This window comes from Triticum urartu, chromosome 6 (genome assembly GCF_003073215.2).
Source record: "Triticum urartu cultivar G1812 chromosome 6, Tu2.1, whole genome shotgun sequence".
Classification (NCBI taxonomy): Eukaryota; Viridiplantae; Streptophyta; class Magnoliopsida; order Poales; family Poaceae; genus Triticum; species Triticum urartu.
This window is the reverse complement of record NC_053027.1, coordinates 118,808,553-118,826,422: the sequence shown is the minus strand read 5'-3', so window position 1 is coordinate 118,826,422 and position 17,870 is coordinate 118,808,553.

The following is a 17,870-nucleotide window of genomic DNA, read 5'->3' as shown; positions in this document are numbered from 1 at the left end:
GAGCCACCCTGGGTCACTGCCAACGGGCCCCACGGGCCTCGTTGACTGGGTTAGTCAACGTGCTGACTGGGCAGCCCAGTGGCACTAACATGCGGGCCCCACCACGTAATTAAACTAATTAAAACATTTTTATAAATAAAAATAATTAATTAACCTAAACAGTCATTGACAGGTGGGGCCCTACTGCTAATTAACTCTGAATAATTAAAATAAACCCTTGTTAGCCCCATTGTCTATGACGAGTGGGCCCCACTGGTCATTTTGACCTGTCAACTAGTGTGTTGACTGCTGATGTCATCCCCACACAATGTTGATGTCATAATTCCACTTCTGTTAATTTAGATAATTTCAGAAAATGATTAAAACTTTAGAAAAACATAGAAAATAAACCGTAGCTCGGATGGAGAAACTTTGTACATGAAATTTGCTCAGAACGACGAGACAAATCCAAATACGCAGCCCGTTTGTCCGCTACACATCCCTAGCATAGCAAACACACAACGTTCCCCCTCCGTTTCATCTATCCGAAAACGCAAAACACCGGGGATATTTTCCCGGTTGTTTTTCCCCTTCACCGGTATCACCACCTATTGCGTTAGGGTGCACCTAGCACCGTTAATTGTCATGTCACGCATTGATATGCATATGTTTGCATTGTATTCATTGTTTCTTCCCCCTCTTCTCTCCGGTAGACTACGAGACTGACGTCGCTGCTGGTGCCCCGACCGACTACGTTGTTGACGACCCCTACTTGCCAGAGCAACCAGGCAAGCCCCCCCCCCTTTATCACCAGATATCGCCTATTCTTCTCTCTACTGCTTGCATTAGAGTAGTGTAGCATGTTACTGCTTTTCGTTAGTCCTATCCTGATGCATAGCATGTCATTGTTGCTACAGTTATTGATACCTTACATGCAATCCTAAATGCTTAGTATAGGATGCTAGTTTATCATCAGTGGCCCTACATTCTTGTCTGTCTGCCATGCTATACTATCGGGCCATGATCACTCGGGAGGTGATCACGGGTATATACTTATACATAATATATGATACTTGTGGTGACTAAAGACGGGTCGGCTCGAAGAGTACCCGCGAGTGATTCACGGATTGGGTCTGAAAGGACGTTTGTCCCGACGGCCCTCTGAGTGGATCTTTATGGCGGAGCGACAGGGTAGGTTGAGACCACCTAGGAGAGAGGTGGGCCTGTCCCTAGTCGGCGTCCGCGGTTATTTCAAAATAACACACTCAACGAGAGCTTGGTATTTGATCCGAGTCTGGCCACTGGCCTATACGCACTAACCAACTACGCGGGAACAGTTATGGGCACTCGACATCGTGGTATCAGCCGAAGCCTTCGTGATGTCAGCGACTGAGCGACGCATGCTGGATTGGACCGTAAGCCTGCTCTTGTATTAAGGGGGCTAGGTCTGCTTCCGGCTGCCCTCGCAACGTGCAGGTGTGTAATGCGCGATGAGCCCAGACCCCTGCGCCATAGGATTTAGACCGGCGTGCTGACCTCTCTATTGTGCCTAGGTGGGGCTGCGACGTGTTGATCTTCCGAGGCCGGGAATGACCCAGGAAAGTGTGTCCGGCCTAAGGGGATCGAGCGTGTTGGGAAATGTGGTGCACCCCTGCAGGGAAGTTTATCTATTCGAATAGCCGTGTCCCTCGGTAAAAGGACGACCCAGAGTTGTACCTTAACCCTATGACAACTAGAACCGGATACTTAATAAAACACACCCTTCCAAGTGCCAGATACAACCGGTGATCGCTCTCTCACAGGGCGACGAGGGGAGGATCGTCGGGTAGGATTATGCTATGTGATGTTACTTGGTGAACTTACTATCTACTCTCTTCTTTTGCTGCAATATGGAGGTTGCCAGAAGCGTAGTCTTTGACAGGACTAGCTATCCCCCTCTTATTCTGGCATTCTGCAGTTTAGTCCACATATACTACCCCTTTCATTGATACCAATGCATATGTAGTGTAGTTCCTTGCTTGCGAGTACTTTGGATGAGTACTCACGGTTGCTTTGCTCCCCTTTTCCCCTTTCTATACCCGTTTGTTGCGACCATACGTTGGAGTCCAGGAGCCAGACGCCACCGTCGGTGATGACTCCTACTACACTGGAGGTGCCTACTACTATGTGCAGGCCGCTGACGACGACCAGGAGTAGTTTAGGAGGATCCCAGGCACGAGGCCTGCGCCTCTTTCGATATGTATCCCAGTTTGTGCTAGCCTTCTTAAGGCAAACTTGTTTACCTATGTCTGTACTCAGATATTGTTGCTTCCGCTGACTCGTCTATGATCGAGCTCTTGTATTCGAGCCCTCGAGGCCCCTGGCTTGTAATATGATGCTTGTATGACTTACTTTATTTGTAGAGTTGGGTTGTGATATCTTCCCGTGAGCCCTGATCTTGATCGTACACATTTGCGTGTATGATTAGTGTACGATTGAACCGGGGGCGTCACAGTCTGCTAGCTGATGTCTACTACACAACCTTCTTCTTGTAGACGTTGTTGGGCCTCCAAGTGCAGAGGTTTGTAGGACAGTAGCAAATTTCCCTCAAGTGGATGACCTAAGGTTTATCAATCCATAGGAGGCGTAGGATGAAGATGGTCTCTCCCAAGCAACCCTGCAACCAAATAACAAAGAGTCTCTTGTGTCCCCAACACACCTAATACAATGGTAAATTGTATAGGTGCACTAGTTCGGCGAAGAGATGGTGATACAAGTGCAATATGGATAGTAGATAAAGGTATTTGTAATCTAAAATTATAAAAACAGCAAGGTAACAAATGATAAAAGTGAGCGTAAACGGTATTGCAATGCGTTGAAACAAGGCCTAGGGTTCATACTTTCGCTAGTGTAAGTTCCCTCAACAATAATATCATAATTGGATCACATAACTATCCCTCAACATGCAACAAAGAGTCACTCCAAAGTCACTAATAGCGGAGAACAAACGAAGAGATTATGGTAGAGTACGAAACCACCTCAAAGTTATTCTTTCCAATCAATCCGTTGGGCTATTCCTATAAGTGTCACAAACAGCCCTAGAGTTCGTACTAGAATAACACCTTAAGACACAAATCAACCAAAACCCTAATGTCACCTAGATACTCCAATGTCACCTCAAGTATCCGTGGGTATGATTATATGATATGCATCACACAATCTCAGATTCATCTATTCAACCAACACATAGAACTTCAAAGAGTGCCCCAAAGTTTCTACCGGAGAATCACGACCAAAACGTGTGCCAACCCCTATGCATAGGTTCATGGGCAGAACCCGCAAGTTGATCACCAAAACGTACATCAAGTGAATCACGTGGCATCCCATTGTCACCACAGATACGCACGGCAAGACATACATCAAGTGTTCTCAAATCTTTAAAGACTCGATCCAATAAGATTACTTCAAAAGGGGAAACTCAATTCATTACAAGAGAGTAGAGGGGGGAAGAAACACCATAGGATCCAAATATAATAGCAAAGCTCGTGATACATCAAGATCGTATCACCTCAAGAACACGAGAGAGAGAGAGAGAGAGAGATCAAACACATAGCTACTGGTACATACCCTCAGCCCCGAGGGAGAACTACTCCCTCCTCGTCATGGAGAGCACCGGGATGATGAAGATGGCCACCGGAGAAGGATTCCCCCTCCGGCAGGGTGCCGGAACGGGTCTAGATTGGCTTTCGGTGGCTACGGAGGCTTCTGGCGGCGGAACTCCCGATCTATTGTGCTCACGAATGTTTTTAGGGTATATGGAGATATATAGGCGGAAGAAGTACGTCGGTGGACCGAAGGGGTGGCCACGAGGCAGGGGGCGCGCCCCAGGGGGGTGGGCGCGCCCCCTACCCTCGTGAGCTCCTCCTTCATCTTCTGACGTAGGGTCCAAGTCTATCCGGTAGGTTTCCTTCCAAAAATAACTTCTCCAGTTGATTTCGTTCCGTTTCGACTCCGTTTGATATTCCTTTTCTTCGACACTGAAATAGGCATAAAACAGCAAATCTGGGTTGGGCCTCCGGTTAATAGGTTAGTCCCAAAAATAATATAAAAGTGGAAAATAAAGCCCAATATTGCCCAAAACAGTAGACAATATAACATGGAGCAATCAAAAATTATAGATACGTTGGCGACGTATCACTAGCTGGCGGCAAAGAAAGAGCGGACGACAAATAAGGTGTTTGTCGTCAGCCTGCTCTTTGCCGTCTGCTAGCTAATGGCATAGAAGCTTTGCCGTCGACGGCAAAGAGGGTGGGTGGCGGACTAACGAGAATGACCTAACGACCACCTTCTTTGTCGTCTGTCTTTGCCGTCTGCTAGCAGATGGCAAAGAGTGTAACCTAACTGAAATAGGGCCGGCACCCGCACCCCGCCCCTCTCTCCCTATCCCTCTCTCTCTCCCGGCCCTCACCTCACCCGTGCTGCAGCCCCTGCCCCCGACCCCCCCCGACCCCGCCACCGCCCTGGCACCCCACCGCCCCGCCTCGCTGCCCCGCCCCACAGGCCCGGCGCCTCCCTGCCCCACCGTCCGCCGCCTCCTCCACCACTGTCGGAGCCAAGGTGAACTTTTTTTGTATTTTCTACTGTTATTTGCTGTTTAGGTTTAGGTGTTATTAATAGGTTTAGGTTAGTGGTAGGATTAGGTTAGTGCTAGGTTTAGGTTTAGATAATTAGAAGAAGAAAGTTGAAAAAAAGAAGAATAAGTAGAAGAAGAGGAAAAAGGAAAAAAGGAAGAGGGTCGTGGATCGCCGGTCGTCGAGGGGATAGATGGTGGAGCCAGTGGGTCCTGCCGGTCCCGACACAGTCGCCCATGCCGAGAATCCCCCGGTCCGAGTGCTAACCCGTCAACCATGCGTCGCCATACCAGAGGGCCCCCGGGGATGAGCGGGTTAGGGGGTTCCTCGAGGTCGATGGAACCCTAAATAACAAGTATCGTCGGTGCGAGATACATGTGGCCGTCGGTGTCGAACACTACATCCACATCCCACAAGTGACGTCGAAGTCCGGCGTCCTGCAACAACAGTTCTCGGGGTTGATGGCGGTCAAACACCTATGCGAATTTGTCTTGCAGCCTCTACGATGACGATTAAAAGCCAAGTGTTGAAACTTGAAACACCCAAACTAACTCAAGTCAGTTTGGTTGTTTGAAGTTTCAAAACTTGGCTTTAATCCTCATCGCAGAGGCTACCAAACAAATTCGCCAAGGTGTTCGACCGTCATCGGCCCCCAGAACTATTACTACGCGCGGGACGCCGGCGCCGGTGTCACTTGTGGGATGTGGATCTAGTGTTCAACACCGAGCGCTACATGTATCTCGCATCGATGATACTTGCTATTTAGGGTTCCATCGACGCTGAGGAACCCCCTAACCCGCTTGTCCTGTTGTAAATATTTAGTTAGGTTGACGAAAAAACAATATTGCTATGTTACTCATCTTTCGATTTAAATGTGCAGTTTTTTCGTCGCTGCGAGGGTCTAGTGTTCGACGAGCTCCGCCCGTGCGTTCGTGGGTGAGCACAAATGACATCTCCTCCTCCCCCCTTCATTTGCTCTATTCCGGTCTTCGTGTCGATGAAACTTGCTAGATATAGGTGTCTTCAATCATTAGTATGCGTGACCACTATGCATCTCCCGTTCGAAAGGGTTACATCTATAAATATGCATGCATTTGTGTATTTATAATCGTGATTCTTTCGAATTGGCCAATGTTATCCATGGATAGCCCGGGTATGTGTAGATTGGGTTTGTTTTCCCATATGCTTTGCTCCGGATCCGATGCAGAATTTCATCAGTGCCTCCCTGTTGTTCTCCGGGTACACATCCTCTCTGCTTATTGTCGAGATGTGTATCACGAGAACAACGGGGAGGTGCTGCCGAAATTTTGCATCCGATCCAGAGTAGAGCATGGGAAAACAAACCCAATCTACACATACTCGGGTGGGATTAGGACCTATCTTTAGCTATTTGCGTCTAGGTTGCATGGACGTAATAAAAGTGACAAACTCCATTAACTGATGAATATATACATGCTGATTTATATATATGATACGTCCATTTTGCATCATGCTTTTATATTGATATTTAATGCACTATGGGCTGACATTACACATTATGTCACAATACTTATGCCTATTCTCTCTTATTTCACAAGGTTTACAGGAAGAGGGAGAATGCCGACAGCTAGAATTCTGGACTAGAAAAGGAGAAAATATTAGAGACCTATTCTGCACAACTCCAAAAGTCCTGAAACTTCATGGAGATTATTTTTGGAATATATATAAAATATTGGGCGAAGAAAGAACCAGACGGGGGCCACCAGCTAGCCACAAGGGTGGAGGGCGCGCCCCCCGACCTTGCGGCCCCCCTGGTAGGCCTCTGGTGCCCATCTTTGGCTATATGGTGACTTTTACCCTGGAAACAATGAGAGAGAGAAGCTTTTGGGACGAAGAGCCGCCGTCTCGAGGCGGAGCTTGGGAAGAACCAATCTAGGGCTCCAGCGGAGCTGTTCTGCCAGGGAAACTTCCCTCCGGGAGGGGGAAATCGTCGCCATCGTCATCACCATCGATTCTCTCATCGGGGGAGGGTCAATCTCCATCAACATCTTCACCAGCACCATCTCCTCTCAAACCCTAGTTCTTCTCTTGTATTCGATCTTGGTCTCAAAACCTCAGATTGGTACCTGTGGGTTGCTAGTAGTTTTGATTACTCCTTGTAGTTGATGCTAGTTGGTTTATTCGGTGGAAGATCATATGTTCAGATCCTTAATGATAATTAATACTCCTCTGATTATGATTATGATTATGAATATGCTTTGTGAGTAGTTACATTTGTTCCTGAGGACATGGGAAAAGTCTTGTTTTAAGTAATCATGTGAATTTGGTATTCGTTCGATATTTTGATGAGATGTATGTTGTCTCTCCTCTTGTGGTGTTATGTGAACATCGACTACATGACACTTCACCATTATTTGGGCCTAGGGGAAGGCATTGGGAAGTAATAAGTAGATGATGGGTTTCTAGAGTGGCAGAAGCTTAAACCCTAGTTTATGTGTTGCTTCGTAAGGGGCTGATTTGGATCCATATGTTTCATGCTATGGTTAGGTTTACCTTAATTCTACTTTCGTAGTTGCGGATGCTTGCAAGAGGGGTTAATCATAAGTGGGAGGCTTGTCCAAGGAAGGGCAGCACCCAAGCACCGGTCCACCCACATATCAAATTATCAAAGTAATGAACGTGAATCATATGAGCATGATGAAAACTAGCTTGACAGTAATTCCCATGTGTCCCCGGGAGCGTTTTGCTTTATATAAGAGTTTGTCCAGGCTTGTCCTTTACTACAAAAAGGATTGGGCCACCTTGCTGCACCTTAGTTACTTTATTTACTTGTTACCCATTACGATTTATCTGATCACAAAACTATCTGTTACTGATAATTTCAGTTCTTGCAGAGAATACCTTGCTGAAAACCACTTGTCATTTCCTGCTGCTCCTCGTTGGGTTCAACACTCTTACTTATCAAAAGGAATGTGATAGATCCCCTATACTTGTGGGTCATCAAGACTCTTTTCTGGCATCATTGCCGGGGAGTGAAGCGCCTTTGGTAAGTGGAATTTGGTAAGGAAACATTTATATAGTGTGCTGAAGTTTACTGTCACTTGTTACTATGGAAAATAATCCTTTGAGGGGTTTGTTCGGGGTATTTTCACCTCGTCCGGAACCACAATTAGTTTCTCCTCAACCTATTGCACCTACTTAAAATATTTATTATGAAATTCCTTCGGGTATGATAGAGAAACTGCTAGCTAATCCTTATGCAGGAGATGGAATATTACATCCCGATATGCACCTAATCTATGTGGATGAAGTTTGTGGATTATTTAAGCTTGCAAGTATTCCCGGGGATGTCATCAAGAAGAAGGTCTTTCCTTTATCTTTGAAGGGAAAGGCATTGGCATGGTGTAGGCTATTGGATGATATTGGATGATATTGGATCATGGAACTACAACCGATTGAAATTGGAATTTCATCAGAAGTTTTATCCTATGCATCTGGTTCATCGTGATCGGAATTATATATATAATTTTTGGCCTCGTGAAGGAGAAAGTATCGCTCAAGCTTGGGGGAGGCTTAAGTCAATGTTATATTCATGCCCCAATCATGATCTCTCAAGAGAAATTATTATTCAATTTTTTTATGCTCAGCTTTCTCATAATGATCGATCCATGCTCGATACTTCTTGTACCGGTTCCTATATGAAGAAGGATATTGAATTCAAATGGGATTTATTAGAAAGAATTAAACGCAACTCTAAAGATTGGGATCTCAACGAAGGTAAAGAGTCAGGTATAAACCTTAAGTTTGATTGTGTTAAATCTTCTATGGGTACCGATACTTTTCGTGATTTTAGCACTAAATATGGACTTGACTCTGAGACAGTAGCTTCTTTTTGTGAATCTTTTGCTACTCATGTTGATCTCCCTAAGGAGAAGTGGTTTAAATATCATCCACCCATTGTAGTTAAAGTAGTTGAACCTGTTAAAGTTGAAGAAGAAACTATTACTTATAATGTTGATCCTATTGTTCCTACTGCTTATATTCAGAAACCACCTTTCCCTCTTAGAATAAAGGATCATGCTAAAGCTTCAACTGTGGTTTGTAAAAGTAATACTAAAACACATACACCCTCTGAACAAATTAAAGTTGAACCTAGTATGGCTATGGTTAAAGATCTCTTGGTTGATAATATTGATGGGCATGTTCTTTATTTCTGTATGAAGCTGCTAGAATTGTGAAACCCGATATGAAAGGTAAACATAGACCTGTTGTTGGCATGCCAATTGTTTTTGTTAAAATAGGAGATCATTGTTATCATGGCTTATGTGATGTGGGTGCTAGTGTGAGTGAAATTCCTTATACCTTATATAAAGGAATTATGAATGATATTGCACCTGCTAAGATAGAAGATATTGATGTTACTATTAAGCTTGCTAATAGAGATACTATATCACCAATTGGGATTGTTAGATATGTTGAAGTCTTGTGTGGGAAAATTAAATATCCTACTGATTTTCTTGTTCTTGGTTCCCCACAAGATAATTTTTGTCCCATAATATTTGGTAGACCCTTCTTGAATATTGTTAATGCTAAGATAGACAGCGAGAATGATATTGTTACTGTTGGTTTGGGAGATATGTCTGGTGATTTTAATTTCTCTAAATTTCATAGACAACCCCATGATAAAGAATTTCCTAGTAAAGATGAAATTACTGGTCTTGCTTCTATTGCCGTGCCTCCAAATGATCCTTTAGAACAATATTTGCTAGACCATGAAAATGATATGTTTGTGAATGAAAGAAGAGAAATAGATGAAGTATTATTTAATCAGGGACCTATTTTGAAACACAATTTTCCTGTTGAAATCCTTGGGGATCCTCATCCACCTAAGGGTGATCCCGTGTTTGAGCTTAAACCATTACTTGATACTCTGAAATATGCTTATCTTGATGAATAGAAGATATATCATGTTATTATTAGTGCTAACCTTTTAGAGCATGAAGAAAAGAAATTATTGAAAACTCTGAAGAAGCACCGTGCCGCTATTGGATATACTCTTGATGATCTTAAGGGCATTAGTCCCACTCTATGTCAGCATGAATTAAACTGGAGAAAGATGCTAAACCAGTTGTTGATCATCAACGACGATTAAATCCTAAGATGAAAGAAGTGGTAAGAAATGAAATACTAAAGCTTCTGGAGGCAGGTATAATTTATCCTATTGCTGATAGTCAATGGGTAAGTCTTGTTCATTGTCTCCCCAAGAAGGGAGGTATTACTATTGTTCCTAATGATAAGAATGAATTGATTCCTCAAAGAATTGTTACATGTTATAGAATGGTAATTGATTTCCGCATACTAAATAAAGCTACTAGAAAAGATCATTGCCCTCTACCTTTTATTGATCAAATGCTAGAAAGACTATCCAAACATACTCATTTTTGCTTTCTACATGGTTATTCTGGTTTCTCTCAAATACCAGTGTGAAAAGAGGATAAAGAGAAAACCACTTTTACTTGCCCTTTCGGTACCTTTGCTTATAGACGTATGTCTTTTGGTTTATGCAATGCAACTGCTACCTTTCAAAGATGTATGACTGCTATATTCTCTGACTTCTGTGAAAAGATTGTTGAGGTTTTCATGGATGATTTCTTTGTTTGCGGAACTTCTTTTGATGATTGCTTAAGCAACCTTGATCAAGTTTTGCAGAGGTGCGGAGAAACTAATCTTGTCTTGAATTGGGAAACATGCCACTTTATGGTTAATGAAGGTATTGTCTTGGGACATAAAGTTTCTGAAAGAGATATTGAAGTTGATAAAGCTAAAGTAGATGCTATTGAAAAGATGGCATGTCCTAAAGATATCAAAGGTATAAGAAGTTTCCTTGGTCATGTTGGTTTCTATAGGAGGTTTATTAAAGACTTCTCTAAAATTTCTAGGCTTCTCACTAATCTCTTACAAAAAGATGTTCCTTTTGTTTTTGATGATGATTGTGTAGAAGCATTTGAAATACTTAAGAAAGCCTTGATTACTACACCTATTGTTCAGCCACCTGATTGAAATTTATCCTTTGAAATTATGTGTGATGCTAGTGATTATGCTGTAGGTGATGTTCTAGGACAAAGTGTTGATAAGAAATTAGATGTTATTCAGTATGCTAGTAAAACTCTGGACAGTGCCCAGAGAAATTATGCTACCAGTGAAAAAGAATTTTTAGCAGTTGTATTTGCTTGTGATAAGTTCGGACCTTATATTGTTGATTCCAAAGTAACTGTTCACACTGATCATGCTGCTATTAAATATCTTATGGAAAATAAAGATGCTAAACCTAGACTTATTAGATGGGTTCTCTTGCTACAAGAATTTGATTTGCATATTCCCCATTGCAGACAACTTGTCTAGGTTAGAGAATGTTCTTGATGACTCACTACCTATTGATGATAGCTTTCCTGATGAGCAATTAAATATCATAAATGCCTCTCATAATACTCCATGGTGTGCTGATTATGCTACCAGCAAAAGAAAAGGTTTTTCTATAATTTAAGACATTACTTTTGGGATGACCCACACCTTTATAAAGAAGGAGTAGATGGTGTTATTAGATGTTGTGTACCTGAGCATGAACAGGAACAGATCCTATGCAAGTGCCATTCTGAGTCTTATGGAGGACACCACGCTGGAGATAGAACTGCACATAAGGTATTGCAATCTGATTTTTAAGGATGCTCGTAAGTTTGTCTTGTCTTGTGATCAATGTCAAAGAATTGGTAATATTAGTAGACGTTGGGAAATGCCTTTGAATTATTCACTTGTTATTGAACCATTTGATGTTTGGGGCTTTGATTATATGGGACCTTTTCCTTCCTCTAACGGGTATACACATATTTTAGTTGTTGTTGATTACGTTACTAAGTGGGTAGAAGTTATTCCAACTAGTAGTGCTGATCATAACACTTCTATTAAGATGCTTAAGAAAATATTTTTCGAGGTTTGGAGTCCCTAGATATTTAATGACTGATGGTGGTTCACATTTTATTCACGGTGCTTTTCGTAAAATGCTTGCTAAGTATGATGTTAATCATAGAATTGCATCTCCATATCATCCTCAGTCTAGTGGTCAAGTAGAATTGAGTAATAGAGAGATTAAATTAATTTTGCAAAAGACTGTTAATAGATCTAGAAAGAATTGGTCTAAGAAGCTTGATGATGCTTTGTGGGCTTATAGAACTGCTTATAAAAATCCTATGGGTATGTCTCCATATAAAATGGTTTATGGAAAAGCATGTCATTTACCTCTAGAGCTAGAACATAAGGCATATTGGGCTATTAAAGAGCTCAACTATGATTTCAAACTTGCCGGTGAGAAGAGGTTATTTGACATTAACTCGCTTGATGAATGGAGAACCCAAGCCTATGAGAATGCCAAGTTGTTTAAAGAAAAAGTTAAAAGATGGCATGACAAAAAGATACAAAAGCGTGAGTTTAATATAGGTGATCATGTCTTGCTATACAACTCTCGTTTAACATTTTTTTGGCAGGAAAGCTTCTCTCTAAATGGGAAGGTCCTTGCATCATCGAGGAGGTCTATCATTTCGGTGCCATAAAAATCAAGAACGCCGAAGGTAAAAACCCGAAGGTGGTAAACGGTCAAAGACTCAAACATTATATCTCAAGTACTCCCATAAATGTTGAGACCAATATAATTGATACCATAACCCCGGAGGAGTACATAAGGGACACTTTCCAGAATGTTTCAGACCCCGAAAAGGAATAGGTATGTGGTATGGTAAGTAAATCGACTCCAAAATGTTTCCAATGATAAATTTTCTCCATTTTGGAATATTTAAAAATTTAAGAAAATTAAAAGTAGTTCGAAAGAGACACGAGGCCACCACAAGGGTGGAGGGCGCGCCCTACCCCACTGAGCGCCCCCCCCGACCTTTTGGCCACTTCGTGTGCCCCTCCGGACTCCGTTTTCTTGCAGAATACTTCCTTTGGTCAGTAAAAATTCATTATATAATCTCCCGAAGGTTTTGACCACCGTACCACGCAAAAATCTCCGGTTCTTGTTTCGAGTTGTTTTCTGCCAGAGTATTCAAGGGTGATAGGATCAAGAAGGCCGCGGAGGATCAAGCTCCGGCAGCAGCAGAAGAAGAAATCTTTCAACCTCATTACAATCTTCTTACCCCTACTGAAATTGAAGCTTTCAAGACGATTGAAATATCTCGAGTGCAGAACAAGTATCTAACTCGTGAAAATATTCTGTTGCAAGAGCATATTATTCGCAAGTTGGAGAACCTCCTACGTTCGATGTTGGACGACAAGCTTGCGTCATCAACAACTCCTTCATCACCACCTCCGAAGAAACAGATCTAATTACATGGGTATGGGCACTCCCCTTGGCAACTGCCAACCTTGGGGGAGTGCCCCGGTATCGTATCACCATCACATCTTTATCTTTATCGCTTTTCTTAGTTTGATCCTTTTTGTTATGTCTTGATCTAGTAGAATAAAGTTTTTAGTATGATCTAGCTTTGAGTTTGCCTTATGTTCCCTCTATGTAATTGAGTCTATGAGATATATAATAAAGAGTAGTTTTGAGACAAGGGCTTTGCTTTATTGCTATGATCTTGAAGGAATTAAATAAAAAGAATAAAAGGAAATAAAAAGTTCATATAGTGATCTTATGGAGAGTAATGAGTTCACATATAAAGATTATGATGAATAAAAGTTATTGAGAGTTGACAAACATAGTTTTGGTCATTGCTGCAATTAATAGGAAGTAATAAAGAAAGAGAGGCCTCACATATAAATATACTATCTTGGACATCTTTTGTAATTGTGAGCACTCATTAAAATATGACATGCTAAAAACTTGATGTTGGACAAGGAAGACAACATATTGATTTATGTTTTCTTACATCCGAATAGAAGTTATATTGTTTTGAATCATCCAACATGTTGAGCTTGCCTTTCCCCCTCATGCTAGCCAAATTCTTTGCACCAAGTAGAGATACTACTTGTTCTTCCACTACTGCAGGATGCTGCTAACGCGACACTACAATCAGAGACCCTTCGACGAAACTGTGTGTGATGCAATAATCGCAAACGATGGTGTAAAAAACTATCAAAAAAGGTGCAAAACATTTGCGATGGAGGATGCATCAAATATGGTTCAAATTTTAGTTGTGTGTGCGATGCAGGGCATATGGTTCAGTTAAATTAATTGTTTGCGATGAGGAGGAACAAAAGAAACGGGCAGCTGGATGGAGGTGTGTGCGATATACAACATACGGTTCACTCGGATGAACTGTTTGTGATTAGGCAACACAAAAGAAACGGTCAGCCGGATCAAGGTGTGTGCGATATACGGCATGCGGTCCACTCGGATGAACTGTTTGCGTTGAGACAAGAGAACAGAAACGGTTCAATATATCAAGATGTGTGTGATACGTGGCAAACAGGTCTGTAATCAGAAATGTGTGCGAAGACCGATAATAACACAGACAATTGCTTCTAATAAGACGTATGTGATATGCTCTGTCTACACAACATCTATTGGCCATTGGGGGACGGGAGGTCATTCGAATATGCCATAAGGATGCGAAGAGGCATCCTATATCAGCAAGGACTAGTTGTTCCACCAGTAGCTCATGTAAGAGAACTCTCAAGTTAAGTGTGCTCAGGCTGGAGCGGCCATCAGATGGGTGACTGGATGGGAAGTTGTGTTCATGTTAAATTAACTAATAGGATGGGTCATATTTGTCAAATTAAATGACTGATGCGACCCATCCCATGAGTTAATTTAACCTCGAGGTCCTTTTTTATTTTTCTTTATTTTTTAACACATGTAAAAGAAGGTCTACCGCGTTACTTTTTGACAATGTGCGATACGTGGCATACAGTTGATCCATCCGACCTGTTTGTGATGGAATAAGCCGTGTGTGTTGTGGGCAAGCGTTTGCGATTGATGAATTCATCACCGACGGGTTCCCTAGTGTGGTCTGTGTTCATCTGATCATCATCTACTTCTTATGCTAGCTCGATGTTCCTTCCAGGCTAAGTTTCCATTAATTGATGGCGTTTTATGAACATGCCACCATTTCCAGCCATTTCCTCACCTGTTTCCTGCCACCCAGCGATATTGCGCATAAACCTATGCAGCGCGTGACGCAGGGAGGCGACAAGCGTAGCATGTAGCACATCCACATTTTCCAAGCATACCAACCCAGCAAAGCGTCGCCTCTGCCATCAACCTCGTCGATGAGGAAAACAAGCAGGCGCCACGGCCTGTCGAGGCCGAGGCACTCCCCGGCAACGCGATGGACGACGCCGTGATGTGCATCATCACTAGGGTTGAGCAGACCTTTGGCGCATGGCTCTTGAGCGCCGTGGATGGATCAAGATAGGCATGTCGGCACCGACAGGCTGCAGCTCGCCGTACAACATGATCGATGGCGCGCTGCAGAGCAAGCTAGGCGCGTCCACGTCGATAGGCTGCGGCTCGCCGCACGACGAGACCGTTGGAGCGTCGCAGAGCAAGAGGCGCGGCACGCTGCACAGCAAGAGCGGATCCATCGGTGCTTGCCTGCTGTCGACACGGCGTCGCAGCTGGGTACACATCCCGTTAGTACCACCATTCCTCGCCAGGAGTGGGCAGAGGCCCTCAGTGCCGTACTTGCACCAGAGGCCAGCCGCACCATACTTGCACTTGACGCCCGTCGCGCCGTTCGCATGGGTCGCGCCGTTCGCCTGGTTCGCGACCCGCTGGATGCCATCACGCTGGTCCGTAGGCTCGACTGCTACCTTGGCCTAGGTGTCCACCTAGGCGCAGTACAGGAACATGGCCGTCACATCCTCGAGTTGGTGATCTTCGATGAAATAGTCAACTTGGAGCTCAAGATCGCGCTCCAGATGTACCGCGAGCGTGTCAACCGCTTGGACGAACGCCTGCACGAGTTTAGACAGAGCCAAGAGCTACCATAGACAAGGGCTATTGGTCATGGTTTCATGGACGCATTTTATTTTGTTGAGTCGTTTTGATGTGGATAGCTATGTATTCACAGCAATCATAGTATTGCTCTGTTTATTCCTCTATTTCAGTGTGTGTACTCTGTTTTCCGTTCTTGTATGTTCTGTTTCAATGTGTGTATATATGCTTTCCATTCTGTATATGTGGATGATAACAGCTAGATTCAAATTAGTATACAAAAACAGATAGAAAATGGAATTCATAATATATCTATCTATACCTATAATAATTACATACTCCCTAAAAATTACCACGTTAATTAGAATTTACGAGCCGTTTATCTGAATGCGACCAAACTATTACGGTGGAGATTAACCGATGTAATCCTCGGTTTGTTATGTGCTTAATTCGGCCCAAAAAGAAAAGTCTGAAGGCCCAAAGTCTATCACAACAGTTGTACGAATAGAAGGCATACTCTCGTATCCCTAACCTCACGCCCACCATCCCACACACCGCCTGCCATGGATCCGCCGCCGTCCTGATCTTCGAACGTTGTTGTCGCTCCCTGTTCCATCCGCGGCCGCTCCTCACCACATCCACCCTCCATCGCATCCCACTGCCTCCATAGCCACATTGAATCATCTCTCTCCTTGGTAATCTCTCTTAGATCAGCACGCGGTGGTGGGTGCTTCCGATCGTGTGGTGGCGACGCGGCTGGTCAGGGAACGAGGGTGAGGTAGACTGTGTCCATTCATTCATCTTCCCCACCTCCTGTTCTTCCTCTCCCATCGAATGCGATAAGTGCTCTCCTCTCCTGCTGCAGTGTGGTCTATAGGTAACAACAATGGTGTTCTGTTGTGCCCCTCCACTCTTCGGCCAGGAGAAGATCGCGCTCCATGTAGCAAATTCGGCCATGTTCTGAGTGGCTGCCCGGAACTTGGGTTGAATGGATTCACAGGTGTGCTAGGTGGAGTGCCACTGGATTGCCATGTTAGTGGCAGAATCCACTCTCCTACACACATGAACTTTGGTTTACCAAGGAACTGGGTTAATACTTCCATCTTTTGGCTTCACAATGGTGATTAAGATACTTTTGTTTTTTAGAATCATGTTGATTTAGTTAGTTTGTTAACAGGTGCTTCAGTTAGGACTAATAGCCGAGAGTGGTCGACAAGATTGAATTTGGCAGAGTACAATGCAATTTTGTTATAATTGGTGGTTTAGTTAGTTTTTTTAAATGGTTCATGGGCTCAACTACTATTTAGCTTACTACAGTATAGTTGTGTCGATTGTTGATGATGAATAATACCCAATGATTGCTTTCTGGTGCCCACAGTACTACAGTTTACTACTGAGAACTTGAGCTTTTTTTGCCAAGAAACTGTCTATGCTAATTCCCACAAGGAGTAATTCATTCCACATCCAAGTATTTATTGTTGATCATTGATGCTTCATCTGTTTATGCTGCAGAAACAAGGTCACATGAATGATTAGCATCTTTCGGCAAAAGCATGTTAATTAACTGAAGAAATACCACTGGTCCTATGACTATGAGCGTAATCCAATCCTGATTTTTGAGGACCACTTTAGGATGTGATCATTAGTGTGGCTTCAAAGCTGCTTGATATGGCATAACGATTGATTTTTACTAATCTTAAAGCCGAGCCTAAGCAATGTTAAGTAGACTTCATTGAATTCTTAATAAGGAAATTCCACAATCTGATGTGTGTGTCATAGGATTAGCGTTCTTTGAATAATTTCTTCTTCTTACCAATCAGGCTGATGATTTTAACTGTAGATGCAGAATCTGTGCTGGATGTTCATCAGCAGTGCCAGTTAAGGGTTCAGGCTCCTACGGCACTCATGTCATCAGCCATATGGATGTGCGTGTATATGACAGTTTGCTCGAACGGCGTTATGCCTTCAACTGCAACTAAGGCCACCACACTACTTCATCGATAATTTTTTTTCTATAGGACTGGGATTAATAATCTCCAACAATATGGTCATGCTTCTTATATTTACTTTCAGTTCTAATACATTTGTGATTTTCTGTATGCTGTACCACCAAACTATGTGTGCTAAACCAAACATGACATCTATGCCTTTTCAGGTATGCATGCATGTTTCAAGAGAATATATCTAATATGTAGTATATAGAAAGGTACCTAAAATGTTTGGCTTATATTGCAGAATCTTGAAAATATACAGTCGTTTTACTTTTTTTTTCTATGAACCTTGGGAGCTTGGCATGAAGTATGGTGTCAATAATCAGTATATACGAGAACAATATTTTTGTGATATTGTATATACTAAATTTTTGATAATGG